The following is a 22,643-nucleotide window of genomic DNA, read 5'->3' on the forward strand; positions in this document are numbered from 1 at the left end:
ATTGTGATCCCGTCTAAGGCCTGTTTCACACTTCAGTCTTTTTGTTTCAAAATCCGTCGTTTTGTGAAAAAAATGGATTCAGCAAATTTACCCGCTGGATACGTTTTTTTCTCAGAGACTTGTATTAGCGACGGATTACGACGGATGGCCTCATGTTTCACCCGTCGTGCGCTGGATCCGTCGTAATTTGTGTATCCGTTATCTGGAGAGGACGGTCAAAGTATCGTTTTTTGTCTCCCTCGAAAAGTCGGAATCCAGGGACGGATTCCATTTTTTTACACTGAGCATGCTCCAAATCTGTATTTAGTAACCAATTGGCCAGCCAACCCGAAATCTATATAAACCTGCCATATGGCTTCATTCCTTAATGTGCCAGCAAGCATCAAAAAGCAAGAAGCCTGCCAGCAAGAACTCCTTCCAGCCAGCCATAGTCCTGCCAGCCATAAGCCTGAAAGCCAGCAAGAGGACTGCCAGCCAGCCAGCCACAGTCCTGCCAGCCATCCAGCCAGAGGCCTTCCAGCCATAGGACTGCCAGCCAGCCAGCCACCTTCCTGCCAGCCATCCAGCAAGAGGCCTGCCAGCCATAGGACTGCCAGCCAGCCAGCCACAGTCCAGCCAGCCAGCGTGAGTCCTACCATCGTGTGTGCGGCGAGTGTGTGTGTGTGTGTATGTGAGTGTGGCGTGTATTTCTTTAATACTGTACATATATTTTCGTGTGTGTGTGTGTCCAGCCATGTTTTTTTTTTTAAATACTGTACGTTAGGGGTGAGCGAAACGGGTCGGTCAAATTGATAAGTCGCCGACTTTCGCTAAAGTCAGGTTTCGCCGATCGAAACCCGACCATAGCGTGAGGTCGGCCAAGAGGTCGCCGACCCGCGTGCCAAAGTTGCGCTTCCCATGATGCTTCCAGCGCCTTTTGTCATCCAATCATCAAGGACGCACACTGTGGACAACGCGATGACATCGGCAGCGGCCACCACCATCTTAGAGAAGGGCATTCGTGTGATTGGCTTGCATTGTGTGGCGTCACAGTGGCTATAAAACCCCAGACCGTCGACCGCCATTTTACTTCTGCCAATCTTAGCATAGGGAGAGGTTGCTGCTGCTGATTCTCAATAGGGATAGCGTTAGGCAACAAAGAAAAAAACTGTGCTTCTTCTGATAGCAATTTCAACTGTACAGTTAGTGTGCATTGACAGGGGAGGATTTTTGTGTGTGCAGCAGCACTGGTGGTTATTAGGCTGCCTTATAAGGCTACCTGATAGCTGCATTGCTGTGTGCACACTGCTGTGCAGACTGCTTTTTTAAAAGCAAAAAAACTTTTATTTTGATTTTCTGCACAGTTAGAGCGTTCATTTTTTCACAAACCGTATAGAAGTGTACGCTCCTCACACACTACCGTGTAGCAGCTGGTATCACGGACATATACATGCAATCTGTGTGTGACGCCGTAAAAAAATAAATGGAGATTTTATATTTTCCATACATACACCATATAGAGCTGTCTGCTTCTCAAACAGTATCGTATATCTGCTGTTTTTATTGCGGTCAAATCTATACAGAGACAGGGTGTGTGTGTGAGACTCCGTAAATACATATACTGACATTTAAATTTTTCCATACACCGTATAGAGCTGTCCGCTTCTCAAACAGTATCGTATATCTGCTGTTTGATTACGGTCAAATCTATACAGAGACAGCCTGTGCGTGTGAGTCCGTAAATACATATATGGACATTTCCATTTTTCCATACATACCCCGTATAGAGCTGTCCGCTTCTGATACAGTACTGTATATCTGCTGTTTAGATTTGTCATGATCCATGCTGCATCAGAGAGATTTTTTAAATTGACCGACCCGTTTCGCTCAACTCTAATGGTAGCAGCATGGGGAAGACCCCTGAAAGTATCTCTGACTCCCAGATCGGTGGTGGGAACAATGTTGCCAGAGTATTACATTACTTTTACTGACTAACAATAAAACATACAAAACTGAAGAAAATATTGATTTTACTGGAAAAAATGTTAAGAAACATTCTTTCCAGGATAATGACTTTGTATATAAGGCAAAATAAAAATATGTCCATGTTGTGTGTGATGAACATAAGGATGAGTGACCTCATGGAGATCAACATCCAACACTGCGGAGACACCATCACATGTTTCTCAACGCAGTGATCTAGAGCAATGCCCCCATCCCTTATGGGAAATATGCAAAAGCATGTAAATCAACAGCCGCGGAGACACCATCACATGTTTCTCAATGCAAGCAATGACTAGCCAGGTCTTTCCCCGGGAAGGAACAACCACGGGAAGGGCAGTCTCCAATGAAGGAAACCACCTATGCCAAAACATGGTATCCATCCACAGACAGCTGTTTCGGGGTATTGCCCCTCATCAGTGTGGAGTAGGAAACTGGCTAGTAGGAGCAATGCCTAGTGAAAGGCTATGAACATAAGGATGAGTGACCTCATGGAGATCAACATCCAACACTGCGGAGACACCATCACATGTTTCTCAACGCAGTGATCTAGAGCAATGCCCCCATCCCTTATGGGAAATATGCAAAAGCATGTAAATCAACAGCCGCGGAGACACCATCACATGTTTCTCAATGCAAGCAATGACTAGCCAGGTCTTTCCCCGGGAAGGAACAACCATGGGAAGGGCAGTCTCCAATGAAGGAAACCACCTATGCCAAAACATGGTATCCATCCACAGACAGCTGTTTCGGGGTATTGCCCCTCATCAGTGTGGAGTAGGAAACTGGCTAGTAGGAGCAATGCCTAGTGAAAGGCTATGAACATAAGGATGAGTGACCTCATGGAGATCAACATCCAACACTGCGGAGACACCATCACATGTTTCTCAACGCAGTGATCTAGAGCAATGCCCCCATCCCTTATGGGAAATATGCAAAAGCATGTAAATCAACAGCCGCGGAGACACCATCACATGTTTCTCAATGCAAGCAATGACTAGCCAGGTCTTTCCCCGGGAAGGAACAACCACGGGAAGGGCAGTCTCCAATGAAGGAAACCACCTATGCCAAAACATGGTATCCATCCACAGACAGCTGTTTCGGGGTATTGCCCCTCATCAGTGTGGAGTAGGAAACTGGCTAGTAGGAGCAATGCCTAGTGAAAGGCTATGAACATAAGGATGAGTGACCTCATGGAGATCAACATCCAACACTGCGGAGACACCATCACATGTTTCTCAACGCAGTGATCTAGAGCAATGCCCCCATCCCTTATGGGAAATATGCAAAAGCATGTAAATCAACAGCCGCGGAGACACCATCACATGTTTCTCAATGCAAGCAATGACTAGCCAGGTCTTTCCCCGGGAAGGAACAACCACGGGAAGGGCAGTCTCCAATGAAGGAAACCACCTATGCCAAAACATGGTATCCATCCACAGACAGCTGTTTCGGGGTATTGCCCCTCATCAGTGTGGAGTAGGAAACTGGCTAGTAGGAGCAATGCCTAGTGAAAGGCTATGAACATAAGGATGAGTGACCTCATGGAGATCAACATCCAACACTGCGGAGACACCATCACATGTTTCTCAACGCAGTGATCTAGAGCAATGCCCCCATCCCTTATGGGAAATATGCAAAAGCATGTAAATCAACAGATTTCCTTCATTGGAGACCTTTCCTTCATTGGAGACTGCCCTTCCCGTGGTTGTTCCTTCCCGGGGAAAGACCTGGCTAGTCATTGCTTGCATTGAGAAACATGTGATGGTGTCTCCGCGGCTGTTAATTTACATGCTTTTGCATATTTCCCATAAGGGATGGGGGCATTGCTCTAGATCACTGCGTTGAGAAACATGTGATGGTGTCTCCGCAGTGTTGGATGTTGATCTCCATGAGGTCACTCATCCTTATGTTCATAGCATTTCACTAGGCATTGCTCCTACTAGCCAGTTTCCTACTCCACACTGATGAGGGGCAATACCCCGAAACAGCTGTCTGTGGATGGATACCATGTTTTGGCATAGGTGGTTTCCTTCATTGGAGACTGCCCTTCCCGTGGTTGTTTCTTCCCGGGGAAAGACCTGGCTAGTCATTGCTTGCATTGAGAAACATGTGATGGTGTCTCCGCGGCTGTTGATTTACATGCTTTTGCATATTTCCCATAAGGGATGGGGGCATTGCTCTAGATCACTGCATTGAGAAACATGTGATGGTGTCTCCGCAGTGTTGGATGTTGATCTCCATGAGGTCACTCATCCTTATGTTCATAGCCTTTCACTAGGCATTGCTCCTACTAGCCAGTTTCCTACTCCACACTGATGAGGGGCAATACCCCGAAACAGCTGTCTGTGGATGGATACCATGTTTTGGCATAGGTGGTTTCCTTCATTGGAGACTGCCCTTCCCGTGGTTGTTCCTTCCCGGGGAAAGACCTGGCTAGTCATTGCTTGCATTGAGAAACATGTGATGGTGTCTCCGCGGCTGTTGATTTACATGCTTTTGCATATTTCCCATAAGGGATGGGGGCATTGCTCTAGATCACTGCGTTGAGAAACATGTGATGGTGTCTCCGCAGTGTTGGATGTTGATCTCCATGAGGTCACTCATCCTTATGTTCATAGCCTTTCACTAGGCATTGCTCCTACTAGCCAGTTTCCTACTCCACACTGATGAGGGGCAATACCCCGAAACAGCTGTCTGTGGATGGATACCATGTTTTGGCATAGGTGGTTTCCTTCATTGGAGACTGCCCTTCCCGTGGTTGTTCCTTCCCGGGGAAAGACCTGGCTAGTCATTGCTTGCATTGAGAAACATGTGATGGTGTCTCCGTGGCTGTTGATTTACATGCTTTTGCATATTTCCCATAAGGGATGGGGGCATTGCTCTAGATCACTGCGTTGAGAAACATGTGATGGTGTCTCCGCAGTGTTGGATGTTGATCTCCATGAGGTCACTCATCCTTATGTTCATAGCCTTTCACTAGGCATTGCTCCTACTAGCCAGTTTCCTACTCCACACTGATGAGGGGCAATACCCCGAAACAGCTGTCTGTGGATGGATACCATGTTTTGGCATAGGTGGTTTCCTTCATTGGAGACTGCCCTTCCCGTGGTTGTTCCTTCCCGGGGAAAGACCTGGCTAGTCATTGCTTGCATTGAGAAACATGTGATGGTGTCTCCGCGGCTGTTGATTTACATGCTTTTGCATATTTCCCATAAGGGATGGGGGCATTGCTCTAGATCACTGCGTTGAGAAACATGTGATGGTGTCTCCGCAGTGTTGGATGTTGATCTCCATGAGGTCACTCATCCTTATGTTCATAGCCTTTCACTAGGCATTGCTCCTACTAGCCAGTTTCCTACTCCACACTGATGAGGGGCAATACCCCGAAACAGCTGTCTGTGGATGGATACCATGTTTTGGCATAGGTGGTTTCCTTCATTGGAGACTGCCCTTCCCGTGGTTGTTCCTTCCCGGGGAAAGACCTGGCTAGTCATTGCTTGCATTGAGAAACATGTGATGGTGTCTCCGCGGCTGTTGATTTACATGCTTTTGCATATTTCCCATAAGGGATGGGGGCATTGCTCTAGATCACTGCGTTGAGAAACATGTGATGGTGTCTCCGCAGTGTTGGATGTTGATCTCCATGAGGTCACTCATCCTTATGTTCATAGCCTTTCACTAGGCATTGCTCCTACTAGCCAGTTTCCTACTCCACACTGATGAGGGGCAATACCCCGAAACAGCTGTCTGTGGATGGATACCATGTTTTGGCATAGGTGGTTTCCTTCATTGGAGACTGCCCTTCCCGTGGTTGTTCCTTCCCGGGGAAAGACCTGGCTAGTCATTGCTTGCATTGAGAAACATGTGATGGTGTCTCCGCGGCTGTTGATTTACATGCTTTTGCATATTTCCCATAAGGGATGGGGGCATTGCTCTAGATCACTGCGTTGAGAAACATGTGATGGTGTCTCCGCAGTGTTGGATGTTGATCTCCATGAGGTCACTCATCCTTATGTTCATAGCCTTTCACTAGGCATTGCTCCTACTAGCCAGTTTCCTACTCCACACTGATGAGGGGCAATACCCCGAAACAGCTGTCTGTGGATGGATACCATGTTTTGGCATAGGTGGTTTCCTTCATTGGAGACTGCCCTTCCCGTGGTTGTTCCTTCCCGGGGAAAGACCTGGCTAGTCATTGCTTGCATTGAGAAACATGTGATGGTGTCTCCGCGGCTGTTGATTTACATGCTTTTGCATATTTCCCATAAGGGATGGGGGCATTGCTCTAGATCACTGCGTTGAGAAACATGTGATGGTGTCTCCGCAGTGTTGGATGTTGATCTCCATGAGGTCACTCATCCTTATGTTCATAGCCTTTCACTAGGCATTGCTCCTACTAGCCAGTTTCCTACTCCACACTGATGAGGGGCAATACCCCGAAACAGCTGTCTGTGGATGGATACCATGTTTTGGCATAGGTGGTTTCCTTCATTGGAGACTGCCCTTCCCGTGGTTGTTCCTTCCCGGGGAAAGACCTGGCTAGTCATTGCTTGCATTGAGAAACATGTGATGGTGTCTCCGCGGCTGTTGATTTACATGTTGTGTGTGAGACATCCTGTTTAATTTATAAAGGAGGAATTCTGAAAGTCACACAGATTTTTTTTTCAGTGCCATTAGGCGGCCCTCACTATTTGTAGAGGACCATCAGGTGGCCCTTACTATTGTTGGATGGCCAGAAGGGGGCTCTCACTATTGTTAGAGGGCACGTAGGTGGCCATCACTCTAATTTTAGACAGCCAGCAGCCAGTCTTCACTCAACAGTTTTAAAGGACCAGTAGCCAGCTTTCACTAATCATTTTTGGTGGGCCAGCAGCTGGCTATGCTTTGCAAAGCCTTATATTGCTACTGCAATATAATTTATCCATCTGAGGTGGGTACATTTTCTTTTTCATATTAACACTGTAAAGTTTGAAAGTTGGAGGGCCAGCAGGCAGCCCTCACAATTTATAGAGGGCCAGCAGGTGGTCCCCAATATTTTCAGAGGGCCAGCAGGCATCTTGTGGACAAATGAGACAAAGATAGAGCTTTTTGTTAGAGCACATTATTCTACTGTTTACTGGAAATGGCATGAAGCCTACAAATAAAATAACACAGTAGTTACAGTCAAATTTGGTGGAGATTCTAAGATCTTTTGTGGCTGTTTTGCTGCCCTTGGCAATGTGTGTGTCATGGCTCTGGACGGGAATTCCTTTCCTCGTCATAGGCTCTATGGAGTTAACTTTGCTTGCCTCCTTTTGGTATGGGGAGGGCTATATTAATCCTCCCTTCTGTTGTGTTTTTGTTATTGATTGTTCTGTCCTCGGCTGAGCAGCTGACCTTGCTATACTTTTGTATACCGTTCGTTCACGTTTGCTTGTCCTGTGTATGATCCGGCTTGTCCCTCGTTTTGTGCCTGCACTCTGATTCTGTACCTCAGCTATTCTCTGGTTCTGATCTCTGGCTTGCCCTCTGACTACCCTCCTTGTCTGTGCCCTTGGTTACTGCGTTCCTGTCTGGTTTCTAACTTTGGCTTATATTTGACCAATCTTCAGTCTGTGCCATTGGATCCTTTTTACCCTCTGGCTATTGAACTCGGCTTGTCTGCCCTCTCTCTCTCCCTGGGAAGGAGTCCGGTTTTTATTCAGGAATTTTCTGCATACGTGGGTACATAACCTAAGGTTATTCAAACTGTGTCTGGTAAATTATAATTGTTGGGATTGGCTTTACTCACACCTTGCTTTTAAGGTCCCAAAGAGTTGTCCTTATACCATCGTGTATTAAGTTTTGACTATGTTATATTAAATCAAAATAATTATAAATTAATTTTACTCAAATATAACAATTACACAAAAACACAGTAAGCTGAAGAAAGGATAGAAATTTAGTACCAGATATTTTTCATGCCATATTGCTGGGTATTACTTGTGAGAGCATTACAACACTCTAGAAAATTCTCTGCTAGGGGTAATTTGGGTATTAATGTGTTAGGAACATTTTTGAAGAACTTTTAACATTATTCAAATTTCTATCCACTGTGAAGTAAAGGAGATGACTGATAGAAGAATTCCTAGAGTGGCACTTGTTCTAAAACCTCTGGAGAACAGCTTAGAGACTTATCTTCCCTTCTTAAAAATTACATAATTGGGTTTGCAGGTCTTTAATTTACCTTCTATATTTTAAGATAAATCAATGAGTGTTACATGCAAAATGGGAGTACAAAGTGCCCACCATATTCAAGTAAGTTCTGCAAAATTGTTATTATGAGATCCATAGTTTTCTCATCACATACAAAAGAAAAAAAGAATGATTTTAGAAGACTGTGAGCTTGTTTCCAATAGTTTTGAATTGCTTGAAGGGGTTTCCTCATACCTTAAATTATGTCTCTATTTAGCGATCTATAAAAAGTAACCATTTTTCTAATTGACATATCTTTATAATTGTCTCCCTTTTTCTTGCTCTTCTCCCTTTCAGTTTGTTATGGCTATTATTTTCGATGACATTTATTTTAAAACTCCGACCATGCATAGGGGAGTTTCAAATGGAATGTCATCACTGACGTTCACTCAATGGGCTGTTCCTGTACTATGGTGTCTCTTTTTCTACTTGTTTCAACATCCCTTCTTCCTTGAAACAGAATGTTATTTGTTATTAGTGATTAGACTGTTCTATTCTACCATACTCTGACAATCCTACTGCTCATTTTCTTCTCTCTCCTCACTCTGCTCTGAAGCATCTTTGAATGCTAACGAGTGAGAGCACACTGAGTATGAGTGGAATAGACAACACCTGCTCAGTGTATCCTCTCTTTTTGCCCGCATTCAGCGAGGTTTTGATCCGAATGCAAAAACAGAAAATCAATGCGTATACAGGAGAGAGAGAAAATGTTCTAGTTGGGTAATTAGCATTGCTGGGTGGGTCTGCGCAAGACTTAAATAGAGTTAAGGCCCCATCTCACATAGAGAGATCGCTAGTGAGATCGCTGATGCGTCACCGATTTTGTGACGCAACAGTGATCTCGCCAGAGATCTCGCTACATGTGACACATAGCAGCGACTGGGCCCCCCCGCTGGATATCGCTGATTGTGCTTCGAGTGTCCTGGGCCATTTTTTCATCGTCCCGCTGGCCAGCATGCATCGCTGTGTTTGATGCCGACAAGCGACCTCGCTGGTGACGCAGAACTCAGGGACGCAGGCTGGAATCATTCAGAATAGCTGCTGTGTGAAAACGCACCAGTGATCCTTACCAGGTCACATCATTGTCTGGATCGTTGCTGCATCGTTGAAGAGATCTGCCCGTCTGGCAGCTTACTAGCGACCATGTAGTGACGCACCAGCGATCCCTACCAGGTCTTATCGTTGTCGGGATCGCTGGAGCGTCGCTATGTGAAACAGGATCCTTAGTTTACTGTACCAGTTATAGAAAAAATTACCTTTGCTTTGCCCCGTTCCAGCCTGTTTTATTCTTGTCCTGGCCTTGGCTCATTTCCTGACCATTGTTCTGTCATTTGATTTTCTACCCTGAATGTACTTTTAGCCCTGACCGGACAACCTGGCCATTCTGACCAGCCAGCACTACTTTAGCAATTAGGCCAAGTTCACATAGCGTTAACACAGCTCGTGCAACGCATAGTGTTGACTGGCTGCATTAACGCTATAGCATAATGCGATATGCGTTATACTATACCGCTAGCGCTGATGATTCATCAGCGCTAGCGGTGACATAGCCTCAGATGCTGTAGCCCGCATCCGAGGCTCCGTCAGTTATACCTCGGTGTAATGCAGTCCGTTAAACGGACTGCCTAAACGCAGTGTGACCCCAGCCTTATTACGAGAACTCGCCTGAGAGTGCCAGCATGAAAGTCCTCAAACCTGTAGAGAGGTTAAAGGGAACCTGTCACTCCCCCAGGGCATTTTTAAGTAAAAGAGCCACCTTCAGCAGCACAAAGGCTGCATTCTGTGAAGGTGGCTCTTATGTTTCTGATCCCTAGTAACGCCGAAATACAGACTTTTATAATTCCCTGCCATACCTCTTGTGTGTCCCGGAGGTGGGTTTTCTCCCCCGGTGTCCAGCCTCTTAGAGCCATCCATCATCCCCTTCTTGTGTTGTTGCACCACCTCCTCTGCTCCTTACATGCCCTGCTCCTTTGCTCTGCTAACAGTTCTCGGGCATGCACCGTGCGCGCTGACCGGGAACTGACATCATGGCTTCATGTAATGCTGTCTCGCCGCAAGGCCCCAGATCCCACCCTGCTGTGTGTTATGATGTATTGACACTGTGGGGCTGGGTATCTGGTGCCTGTGTAGGGAAGGTGACCTGACAGACGGACTGACTGGTCAGGTTTCAAAGGGGTTTGCACTTGCCAGGCAGGATGTCAGTTATGACAGAAGGGAAAACAGCTAGGAAAGTGTAGGTGATGTGCAGTACCTGGAATTGACATTAGAGGGGGGGAGGAGTGTGAGCATAGGACTTGACATCAGCTTAGGGCTAAGAAACCGTTGGTCATGGGGGCGGAGTTACAGGGAATCGGGAAAGCTATAAATTTGACAGGAGGGTTCCAGAAGATTCCAGTCCCCAGGGGGAGCTCAAGTGACGAGAAGACTGTGACAGTTGGTGCACTGTGAGGAAAAACCTAACCAGGGGACTGAGGAGAAAGGAAGTCAGGGGGGTGGTCCTGACATGAAGTACCGCAGTACAGACGAGGCTCCGGGGAAACACATACCGAGTTGAAGACGATATCTGACCAGAAAAATTACTGTTGGTGTACGGGCCTAAGGCGGCCACAGTGACCGAGCTGACAGGAACGTCGTTAGGCGAAAACGGACGGTACGTGTATTTACATCCCTTGGGATAAGTACAGTGTTTGTGTAACGGGGCCTGGACACGGAGGGCCGTGAAGAGAATTTGCGGTGTATTGTGAGGGCCGTCAGTCGGACGTCGGGAAATAAACTTGGACCTGTTGCACCCGAAATCTGCCTCCATCTTTTGTCTGTGCGTCACTGCGTGATATACAGAGGGACCACCCCCCCAGCCCGGCCTACCGACCCTACACCTGCGCAGAGAGATACTGCGTGTGGGGAGCTCAGCTCACTAGATGCTTGTGAGGGAGGAAACAGGAGAAGGGGGAGATAGATGCTCACTGCACAGGCACCAGATACCCAGTCCCAAAGTGTGAATACATCATAACACACAACGGGGAGGGATCTGGGGCCTCGCGGTGAGAGAGCATTACATGAAGGCATGGTGTCAGTTCCCGGGCAGCCCGCACGGCGCATGCCCGAGAACTGTTGGCAGAGCGCAGGTGCCGGGCATGTAAGGAGCAGGGGAGGTGGAGCAACAACGCAAAAGGGGGATGATGGATGGCTCTAAAGGCCCCGTTACACTAAACGATGCACCAGCGATCCCGACAATGATACGACCTTGTCAGGATCGCTGGTGCCTCACTACATGATCGCTGGTGAGCTGCCAAATAGGCACCTTCACCAGCGATCAGGACCAGCGAGGACGCTGGTATTTAAGGTAAATATCGGGTAACTAAGCGTGCACGGCACTTAGTTACCCGCTGTTTACCTTAGATACCAGCGTCCTAGCGTGTGCACTTATGTATCTAAGGTACACAGCGGGTAACTAAGTGACGCGCGCGCTTAGTTACCCAATATTTACCTTAGATACCAGCTCCCAGCGTCTGCTTATAGCGCTGGGAGCTCGCTGATCGTCGGTCTCCCGCTGCCACACGCAGCGATGCGTGCTGGCCAGGGGAGACCAATGATCAAAAAATGGCCGAGGACGTTCAAGCACGATCAGCGATACCCGGTGGGAGGGCCTGTCGCTGATGTGTGTCACATACAGCGAGATCGCTGGAGAGATCGCTGTTGCGTCACAAAATCAGCAATCTCGCTAGCGATCTCGCTGTGTGTGACAGGGTCTTAAGACTCTGGACACCGGGGGAGAAAACACACCTCCCAGACACAAAAAAGGCATGGCGGGGAATTTATAAAAGTCGATATTTCAGCGTTACTAGGGATCAGAAACATAAGAGCCACCTTCACAGAATGTAGCCTTAAGGGTGTTTTACACATAGCGATATCGCTAGCAATATCGCTAAAATGTCACTGATTTTGTGATGTTATAGCGATATCGCTATAACATACTTACCTCCGACCAGCTCCCCCGCTGTCCATCGCTGATCGCGCGAGATTGGGCGGCTCCATTTCTCGTAGTCTGCTTCCTGCTGTGTGAGACGAGCGACGCGTGGAGGCGGGCGGCAGGACGTCTGGATCGCTGTGTGTGAAAGGTGAGTATCGTGCGCTGCGTCGCTGCTGCATCACTGTGAGATCTTCCTGTGTGACAGCTCACTAGCGATCATTTAGCGATGCACCAGCGATCCTGACCGGGTCGGATCGCTGGTGCATCGCTAAGTGTAAAAGGGCCTTTAGTGCTGCTGAAGGTGGCTCTTTTACTTAAAAATGCCCTGGGGGGGTCACAGGTTTCCTTTAAGACTAGGGTTCCTTGACATCTGATAGTAGCTAGTGTAAAATCTGTTCATGGTTGTCCTTTTTAGAACTGCCAGATGATTGCTGATAGGCCAACCTAACACCAGCATTAAGAAATGCTTCAGAAAACAAAGAAACAATGGATCCTCTGAAAGCCTCTGGAGGAGGGAAAGAGTGCTTTGGTATTTTGTCCAGAATGATGCGATGTGCTTAAACTCACCACAAATAATTTTATTACATGTAAATCAAAAGCTAAATAAAGCTATAATTTTCAAAAATATAGTGGGACCTTCTTCAGGTATACACATAGCAGATTCTAACAGCAATTCAAAGGGAGGACAGAGCATCAAAAGGGGAAAAGCAACAAAAAAAAACATTTTTTAAAGAAGTTTTTTGAAAAATCAATTAAAATTGCATTTTACATAGAACAGACATATCAGACTATGAGCTTTAGGCATGTTTTTTTATTCATATGAAATGTACAATACAAAAAAACAACAACTATAAAATATTACTTTAAAAATAGTGTTGCTTATTATCTATTGTGAGGTGGCCAATAGGACATACTATATTGTCTTACAATTAGTAAGTGAATAAAATAAGCTAGACATATATCATTTACAATGTGAGAATTCAATCAACATAAATTATTTATTTTGTGTTTGTGAAAAATAAAACGTGACGGTTATGTGTGTCTCCATTGCTTAGGGAAGCAAGTGATGGCTCTGAACTACGGACCCTAGGAAGACTAACGACAAGACACTGAGCGAATGCTTGAGGTGAAAGAGATGGCATCCCAATCATCTAGGTAACTGAAAATAGTTCTATTAGGCTATGCTGAGAGATAAGATGAAGTTCATCTGGATTCATGTAAATAATATATAGATTGGAGTGAATATTAAAAATTACTAAATTACTAAAGGCTAAATACTGTATACAGTAGTGTATTACAGTGTATAGCTGTGACAATAAGTAAAACTGAATTAAAAAAAATAGAAAATTGTGATTGTATTTATATCGCTTTTGTTATGAAAATAAATGCAGCTGTACCTTGGAGTCACTGGTTTTTATATAAAGAAATATTAAATAAAATAATTTGAAGTACAGTACTTACAGCAGTCGATGGGTGCTTATAAGTTACAAGAACATAATGAAAAGATTTTAAAATATGGTAAATATAAATAAGGATACAAATAGAGAATAGACTAATAATAATAATAATAATTTGATTTATATAGCGTTAATGTATTCCACAGCGCTTTACAAATAAGGGGGCATGTACAAACAATAAAGACATTATCGAGTAACCCATAATTCAACAGTTACAGGAGGAGAGAGGGCTCTGCTCGCAAGCTTGCGACCTATAAAGAAATAGGGGGGACCCAGAGTGCACAGTGCAGAGAGATCAATATACAGTGGGTTTGGAAAGTATTCAGACCCCTTTAAATTTTTCACTCTTTGTTTCATTGCAGCCATTTGGTAAATTCAAAAAAGTTCATTTTTTTTATCATTAATGTGCACTCTGCACCCCATCTTGACTGAAAAAACAGAAATGTAGAAATTTTTCCAAATTTATTTAAAAGGAAAATTTGAAATATCACATGGCCATAAGTATTCAGACCCTTTTCTCAGTATTGAGTAGAAGCACCCTTTTGAGCTAGTACAGCCATGAGTCTTCTTGGGAATGATGCAACAAGTTTTTCACACCTGGATTTGGGGATCCTCTGCCATTCTTCCTTGCAGATCCTCTCCAGTTCCGTCAGGTTGGATGGTGAACGTTGGTGGACAGCCATTTTCAGGTCTCTCCAGAGATGCTCAATTGGATTTAGGTAAGGGCTCTTGCTGGGCCAGTCAAGAATGGTCACAGAGTTGTTCTGAAGCCACTCCTTTGTTATTTTAGCTGTGTGCTTAGGGTCATTGTCTTGTTAGAAGGTGGATCTTCTGCCAAGTCTGAGGTCCAGAGCACTCTGGAAGAGGTTTTCATCCAGGATATCTCTGTACTTGGCCGTATTCATGTTTCCTTCATGTTGCAACCAGTCATCCTGTCCCTGCAGCTGAAAAACACCCCCATGTTTCCCTGTTGGGATTGTATTGGGCAGGTGATGAACAGTGCCTGGTTTTCTCCACACATACCTCTTAAAATTATCACCAAAAAGTTCTATCTTGGTCTCATCAGACCAGAGAATCTTATTTCTCATAGTCTGGGAGTCCTTTGTGTGTTTTTTGGCAAACTCTATGTGGGCTTTCATATGTCTTGCACTGAGGAGAAGCTTCCGTTGGGCCACTCTGCCATAAAGGCCCAACTGGTACAGGGCTGCAGTGATAGATAACTTTTGTGGAACTTTCTCCCATCTCCCTTCTGCATCTGTGGAGCTCAGCCAAAGTGATCTTGGGATTCTTCTTTACATCTCTCACCAAGGCTTTTCTCCCACGATTGCTCAGTTTGGCAATTCTTTTTATGTATTATTTTAATTTGGATTAATTAAAATTGGTTTATAATAACTTTCTGATTCTCTTCACAGGATAGTGACATGTATACAACACAAAATAAATAAGAGAAAAAAAATGCTCTTCCACACCTTTGACTGTGTTTTGGCTAGAGTTGAGCGATACCGTCCGATACTTCAAAGTATCGGATCGGAATGGATCGGCCGATCTTAAAAAAAAGTATCGGTATCGCCGATTCCGATACCGCAAGTCCCATTCAAGTCTATGGGACTTCCGGTATCGGAATAAGAAAAATCCTGCTTTTCCCTTGTACAGCCTCTCTGGGGTCTGTACGGGCCTTTCGGGGGGCTGTGCCGGCCTGCCAGGGGGTCTGTGCAGGCTCCGGTGGTCTGTGCCGGCCTGCCGGGGGTCTGTGCAGGCTCCGGTGGGCTGTGCCGGCCTGCCGGGGGGCTGTGCCGGCCTGCCGGGGGGCTGTGCAGGCTCCGGGGGGCTGTGCCGGCCTGCCGGGGGGCTGTGCCGGCCTGCCAGGGGGCTGTGCAGGCTCCGGGGGGCTGTGCCGGCCTGCTTGGGGCTGTGCCGGCCTGCCGGGGGGCTGTGCCGGCCTGCCGGGGGGCTGTGCAGGCTTCGGGGGTCTGTGCAGGCATCGTCCGATGGGACTACAAGTCCCATCGGGCGATGCCTGCTACCATGACAGTGATTGACACATTAGCCAATGATGGGACTGTAGTAGTCCCATCATCCGGCTAATGTGTTGAATGTAAAAAAAAAAAAAAAATTACATGCTACATACATGCTACATACATACAACATGCATACTACATACATGCTACATTCATACTACATATATACTACATGCAACATACATACTACATATATACTACATGCATGCAACATGCATACTACATATATACTACATGCAACATACATACTACATATATACTACATACATACTGCATGCTACATACATACTACATATATGCTACATACATACTACATACATACTACATGCTACATTCATACTACATGCATGCTACATACATGCTACATACATACTACATGCTACATACATACCACATACATACTACATACATACTACATGCTACATATATACTACATATATACTACATGCATGCTACATACATACTGCATGCTACATACATACTACATACATACTACATGCTACATACATACTACATATATACTACATGCATGCTACATACATACTACATGCTACATACATACTACATATATACTATATGCATGCTACATACATACTACATGCTACATACATACCACATACATACTACATACATACTACATACATACTACATGCATGCTACATACATACTACATACATACTACATAAATACTACATGCTACATACATACTACATATATACTACATACATACTACATACATACTACATGCATGCTACATACATACTACATGCTACATACATACCACATACATACTACATACATACTACATGCTACATACATACTACATATATACTACATGCATGCTACATACATACTGCATGCTACATGCATGCTACATACATACTACATACATACTACATGCTACATACATACCACATATATACTACATACATACTACATACAATACATTCATACAATACATACATACATAGACATACAGTACATATAACATAGAGTAACATACTTACCAATACTTGTCACATTGTTCCCCGAAGCCATTGTCTTTTACGGAATAAATATTAACATAACAAACCACAAAAATACTCACCCACGATCCGAAGCAGTCCACGAGTGTGTCCCACGACGATCTTGGGTAGAGAACTGCAGCATCAGCTGTTGCTGCCGTTCTCTACGGGCTGCAGGAATCCAATGACGGAAGGTAGGTATCCTTCCGCACTGTATTCCTCCGCCACTTAAAAAAAAAAGTCCCTAGTCTCACTTTATGCCATTGCTGTGTGGGAATTTCCCACACAGCAATGGCATAAAGTGAGACTAGGGACTTTTTTTTTTTAAGTGGCGGAGGAATACAGTGCGGAAGGATACCTACCTTCCGTCATTGGATTCCTGCAGCCCGTAGAGAACGGCAGCAACAGCTGATGCTGCAGTTCTCTACCCAAGATCGTCGTGGGACACACTCGTGGACTGCTTCGGATCGTGGGTGAGTATTTTTGTGGTTTGTTATGTTAATATTTATTCCGTAAAAGACAATGGCTTCGGGGAACAATGTGACAAGTATTGGTAAGTATGTTACTCTATGTTATATGTACTGTATGTCTATGTATGTATTGTATGAATGTATTGTATGTAGTATGTATGTAGTATATATGTGGTATGTATGTAGCATGTAGTATGTATGTAGTATGTATGTAGCATGCATGTAGCATGCAGTATGTATGTAGCATGCATGTAGTATATATGTAGTATGTATGTAGCATGTAGTATGTATGTAGTATGTATGTGGTATGTATGTAGCATGTAGTATGTATGTAGCATGCATGTAGTATGTATGTAGTATGTATTTAGTATATATGTAGTATGTATGTAGCATGTAGTATGTATGTAGTATGTATGTAGTATGTATGTAGCATGCATGTAGTATGTATGTAGTATGTATGTAGTATGTATGTGGTATGTATGTAGCATGTAGTATGTATGTAGCATGCATGTAGCATATATGTAGTATGTATGTAGCATGTAGTATGTATGTAGCATGCATGTAGTATATATGTAGTATGTATGTAGCATGTAGTATGTATGTAGCATGCATGTAGTATGTATGTAGTATGTATGTGGTATGTATGTAGCATGCAGTATGTATGTAGCATGCATGTAGTATATATGTAGTATATATGTAGCATGTAGTATGTATGTAGTATGTATGTGGTATGTATGTAGCATGTAGTATGTATGTAGCATGCATGTAGTATGTATGTAGTATGTATGTAGTATATATGTAGTATGTATGTAGCATGTAGTATGTATGTAGTATGTATGTAGCATATATGTAGTATGTATGTAGCATGCAGTATGTATGTAGTATATATGTAGTATGTATGTAGCATGTAGTATATATGTAGTATGCATGTTGCATGCATGTAGTATATATGTAGTATGTATGTAGCATGTAGTATATATGTAGTATGTATGTTGCATGTAGTATATATGTAGTATGCATGTTGCATGCATGTAGTATATATGTAGTATGTATGTTGCATGTAGTATATATGTAGTATGAATGTAGCATGTATGTAGTATGCATGTTGTATGTATGTAGCATGTATGTAGCATGTAATTTTTTTTTTTTTTTTTTTACATTCAACACATTAGCCGGATGATGGGACTACTACTGTCCCATCATTGGCTAATGTGTCAATCACTGTCATGGTAGCAGGCATCGCCAGATGGGACTTGTAGTCCCATCGGACGATGCTTGCACAGACCCCCGGACATCAGCACAGCCCCCCGGCAGGCCGGCACAGCCCCCCGGCAGGCCGGTACAGACCCCCACAGGGTGCACAGACCACCGGCAGGCCGGCACAGCCCCCCCGGCAGGCCGGTACAGACCCCCACAGGGTGCACAGACCACCGGCAGGCCGGCACAGCCCCCCGGCAGGCCGGTACAGACCCCCACAGGGTGCACAGACCACCGGCAGGCCGGCACATCCCCCCGGCAGGCCGGTACAGACCCCGGGCAGTCCACACAGCCCCCCGGCAGGCCGGCAGAGACCCCCGGAAGGCCTGAAATGACGGCGCATCATGATGCGCACACACCGCGCATCATGATGACGTCAGGCTGTCAATCAACTTGAACTTCCGATTCCGATGCCGACTTCCGATATTGAAAAAATATTGGAAGTCGGTATCGGAATTCCGATACAGCAAGTATCGGCCGATACCCGATACTTGCGGTATCGGAATGCTCAACACTAGTTTTGGCATGTTTGAATTGCTTTCCATGGTGAAAAAAATCATTCACCAGGAAATGTAATTTTAATATTTTACTACCTTATCTGACAATGTGGTGTGTGAGACTTGATCAGACACATCCTGTTTAATTTATGAAGAAGGTACACACATATTTTTTTTTCATGGCCATCAGGCGACCCTCACTATTTGTAGAGGGAGAGCAATCGGCCCTCACTTTTTCAAAGGGCCATCAGGCGACCCTCACTTTAATTTTAGAGGGCCAGCAACCAGCCCTCACTTAGCACTTTTGGAGGGCCAGCAGCCAATTTATAGAGGGTCACCTACCCCACTATCTTTCGGAGGTCAGCAGGTGTCTTGTAAACAGATGAGACCAAGATAGAGCATTTTGGTAAAGCACATCATTCTACTGTTTACTGAATGAGTGATACAAATCGAAGAACACAGTAGTTACAGTCAAATATGGTGGCCGTTCAAAGATATTTTGGGATTGTTTTTCTACCTCTGGCCCTGAGTGCCTTGAATGCGTGCAAGGCACCATGAAATGTGAAGATTCCCAAACGATTTAGGGTCGCAATGTACTCTCCAGTGTCAGAAAGCTGAGTTTGCATATCAGGTCATGGGTCTTCCAGCAGGACTATGACCCCACACATAGTTCAAGAAGCTTCCAGAAATGGATTGAAACAAAAGCGCTGAAGAGTTCAGATGTGGTAATTCCAGCTCCAGTAGCATAAAGTCTCCCACAACTACCTCTTACATACAGATGCTGCAGTGAAACTGTGAATGGACACATTAAATTAGTTATTATTGCCTGCTTTGATGAATTTCTGAGCATACATCACCGTAAAAAACACAAATCTGTCAATGAGTGAATGGAAAAAAATGTCAGCAATGAATATAATTTATAAGGCAATAGTCCCTTACTTGATGCCTGTAATACGCTATCCCAACAGCCACACCTCACCCTCGATGAATAGCAGATAAGAGTGGTATTATTGTAGAATTTAGAAGGGATTTGAAACGGCCCTGAAAATATATTTTCTTGTACTTGGCAGGATAAAACTCTGGAGGAATGCAAGCAACATTGCTAGCTTTGATTAATTTTTGAGTTCAGATCACCGTAAAAAGCATGAATTTGTCAATGAGTGTAAGGAAAAAAAGCAGCAGCAATGATTATAATATATAAGGCAATAATTCCTGACTAGATGTCTGTAATACACTATTCCTACTACAACGCTTCACCCTGGATGAATTGCAGCTAAAAGCTGTATTATCGTGGAATATACAAGGGATTTAAACTAGCAAAGCAGGCCTAACCAGTTCCTTACCAACCTCTTAATTTCAACTTAATTTCAAAACGTAAATGTTGGCCCAGACCTTGTCTCATGCATGGCCCATACCTGACTGCTGCACCATTAAAAAATGTCTACTGTGTGTCAATTGTTGCCTCTTTTCTTGGTGTCTGCCCATAATTTTTGGAAACATTTGGACTCAAAGTTGGGTCTCCTTCATGTGTGTTGCTTAAATTTGATAGGGCTCTCAAAGCACCAGGCTTAAACCTGTCACTCATCAACCTATTACTGATCAATATTTAAACTAGAAATGCTGGTCCAAGCCCTGTCCCAGGCCCTAATCCATGCATCCATGCATCCAAGGTGTTATTTATGTATTTGGTTTTGCCTCCCATAGTATTCACTGGGGTTTGTTTAAGTTCGGCAAACTAATCAGTGAACATTGGGAAGTTTGCCGAGCCGAGCTGAACCTTAACAGGTTCGCTCATCTCTAATTATCATCCAATCTGCTTTGAGAAGATGAAATGAGACTTGCCTGTGTAGTATCACTTTCTATAGTTTTTTGCTTCATCTCAACTTGCTCAACCTGCAAAACCTCCTCTTTAATTGTGAGCAGCGAGTATTTCAGTAGACAGAAATGAGAAGGTCATTGCGGCTCACCATCTTGGTCAAGCCCTCAAGTTTTGAACAACCACACAGATGTCAGACATCCATGCCCAATCATCAGCTTGTGTGTGGACGCTGACCAGAATACTGACTGGCATGTTGTAACTGGTGTTCAACTACTGCCCTCTGCTGCTCAGAAAGCTTTGCCAACACATCTAACGTCGAGTTCCAACACATGATGTCATTGCACACTAATTGATGAGCTGGAAGTTGCAAAAGCTGCTACAGCATCGACAAAGCGGCGGCAGCTGTAGCTGACTTGCGGAAATGGGCACACACACGGTGTACTTTCACAAGTACCTCTGGGTAGGTTTTATGAAATCAATGAACAACTAAGTTGAGCATGTGGGTCAGACATAGTACATATGCGAGGTTGTGAATTTTTAGAGCTGCCACCAGGTTACAGCCATTGTCACACACGACCATGCCTGGTTCTAGGTTTAGGTGCAACAGCAACAGATCAATCTGGTCTGTTAGAGTCCTCAAGTTAGTCCTTTCAACAACTCTGCGGTGGTGAGCGGTTTGTCACCTAAGCAAATTAGCTCAACAGAGCCTGTTGTCGCTTACACCTTGCGACTGATGTTGACGTTTCGGTGATGGAGGGTGAGGAGGTGGAGGAGGTGCAGGAACTACTATAGATGGTGGGGGAAACCCTGATTGAACCAGGGCCTGCAATCCTTGATGTTGGTAGCATGTGTTCCGCCCCAGGGTCCGAATGGGTCCCTGCTTCCACAAAGTTCACCCAATGTGCAGTCAGGGAAATGTAACATCCCTGGCCATAAAACTTGTCCTTGTGTCTGTGGTCCTTCCCAGTAAAAGTGTTGGTCAGGGCATGGCTGATGTTATGGGACACGTGTTTGTGTAATGCGGGGACGGCACATGGGGAGAAATAGTGTAACTGAAGACCAAGTAAAGAGGGATCTGCTGTCATGAGGCTACGGAAAGCTTAAGTCTACAAGCATAAACAGCAACAAGCATAAACAGCAACATCTACAAGCATAAACAGCAACATCTACAAGCATAAACAGCAACATTTCCAGGGCAAGCAGGCTGGAAATGTGATCATTTAGTTTTGTGGCCAGTGGGTGGGTGGCTGCGTATTTACACTTGCGTTTCAAGGACTGGGGTAGGGACAACTGAACACTGTGCTGTAACAAGTATGTGGTAGCTGATAGTAATTTCAAGTATGCAATGACAGGTGCAGGGTGGAAAGCATCTTCATCTGCATAATTGACAGGAGATTGGCATGCATGTAGAACAGGGGAAGAGGCAGTGGTGTCATTCATAGACAATCTTTCTGGACCCTGTCGTTCGGCCCAACTAGTCAGGTGCTTGCATGTTCATGGAAGTCAAACTGGTAGTTTTGCTGCCCCTGCTGATGCTGGCATGACAGATGTTGCAAATGGCCTTTTTTGGGTTAACTGGACTGTCTTTAAAAAAGTACCAGACTCGGGAACATCTATCTTTTGGCCTGGCAACTTCTCACTTGTTGGTGCTCTGGGGAACAGTTGAACACCTTGTGTCTCTGGTCACCGCACTGCCTCTTTCTCCCTGTTGCGGTTCTGCAGATACCACCCCCTCGGCACTGATGTCCTTGCTCTGCATGACACCTTCTCTGGTTGGATCATTGACTTCATCGTCCACCACCTCGTCTTCCACTTCTGCAATCTGGTCCTCCTTCTGACTTTATGACTTAACAGCATAACTTTTTGGCAATTATATCATCATCCACCTCTTGCAACAGTAATTGCATTTTCCCACCGTCGACTTCTTGTCACCATGGCTGCTCAAATATTTGGAC

The 22,643-nt window shown here is 44.8% G+C and overlaps 1 long non-coding RNA gene across 1 annotated transcript in view; it reads left to right on the plus strand.

Moving 5' to 3' along the window:
• LOC141069673 (uncharacterized) overlaps window positions 1-20,318 on the plus strand; it is a 55,856-nt gene extending 35,538 nt beyond the window's left edge. Inside the window, exons 2-4 of the long non-coding RNA XR_012226631.1 lie at window positions 13,222-13,321; window positions 14,257-14,342; window positions 19,940-20,318. This is a non-coding gene — a long non-coding RNA (uncharacterized lncRNA). The remainder of the gene's footprint in view (window positions 1-13,221; window positions 13,322-14,256; window positions 14,343-19,939) is intronic.
• Window positions 20,319-22,643: the final 2,325 nt, after the last annotated feature.

This window comes from Dendrobates tinctorius, unplaced genomic scaffold (assembly GCF_039654945.1).
Source record: "Dendrobates tinctorius isolate UK_male_01 unplaced genomic scaffold, ASM3965494v1 ptg000270l, whole genome shotgun sequence".
Lineage (NCBI taxonomy): Eukaryota > Metazoa > Chordata > Amphibia > Anura > Dendrobatidae > Dendrobates > Dendrobates tinctorius.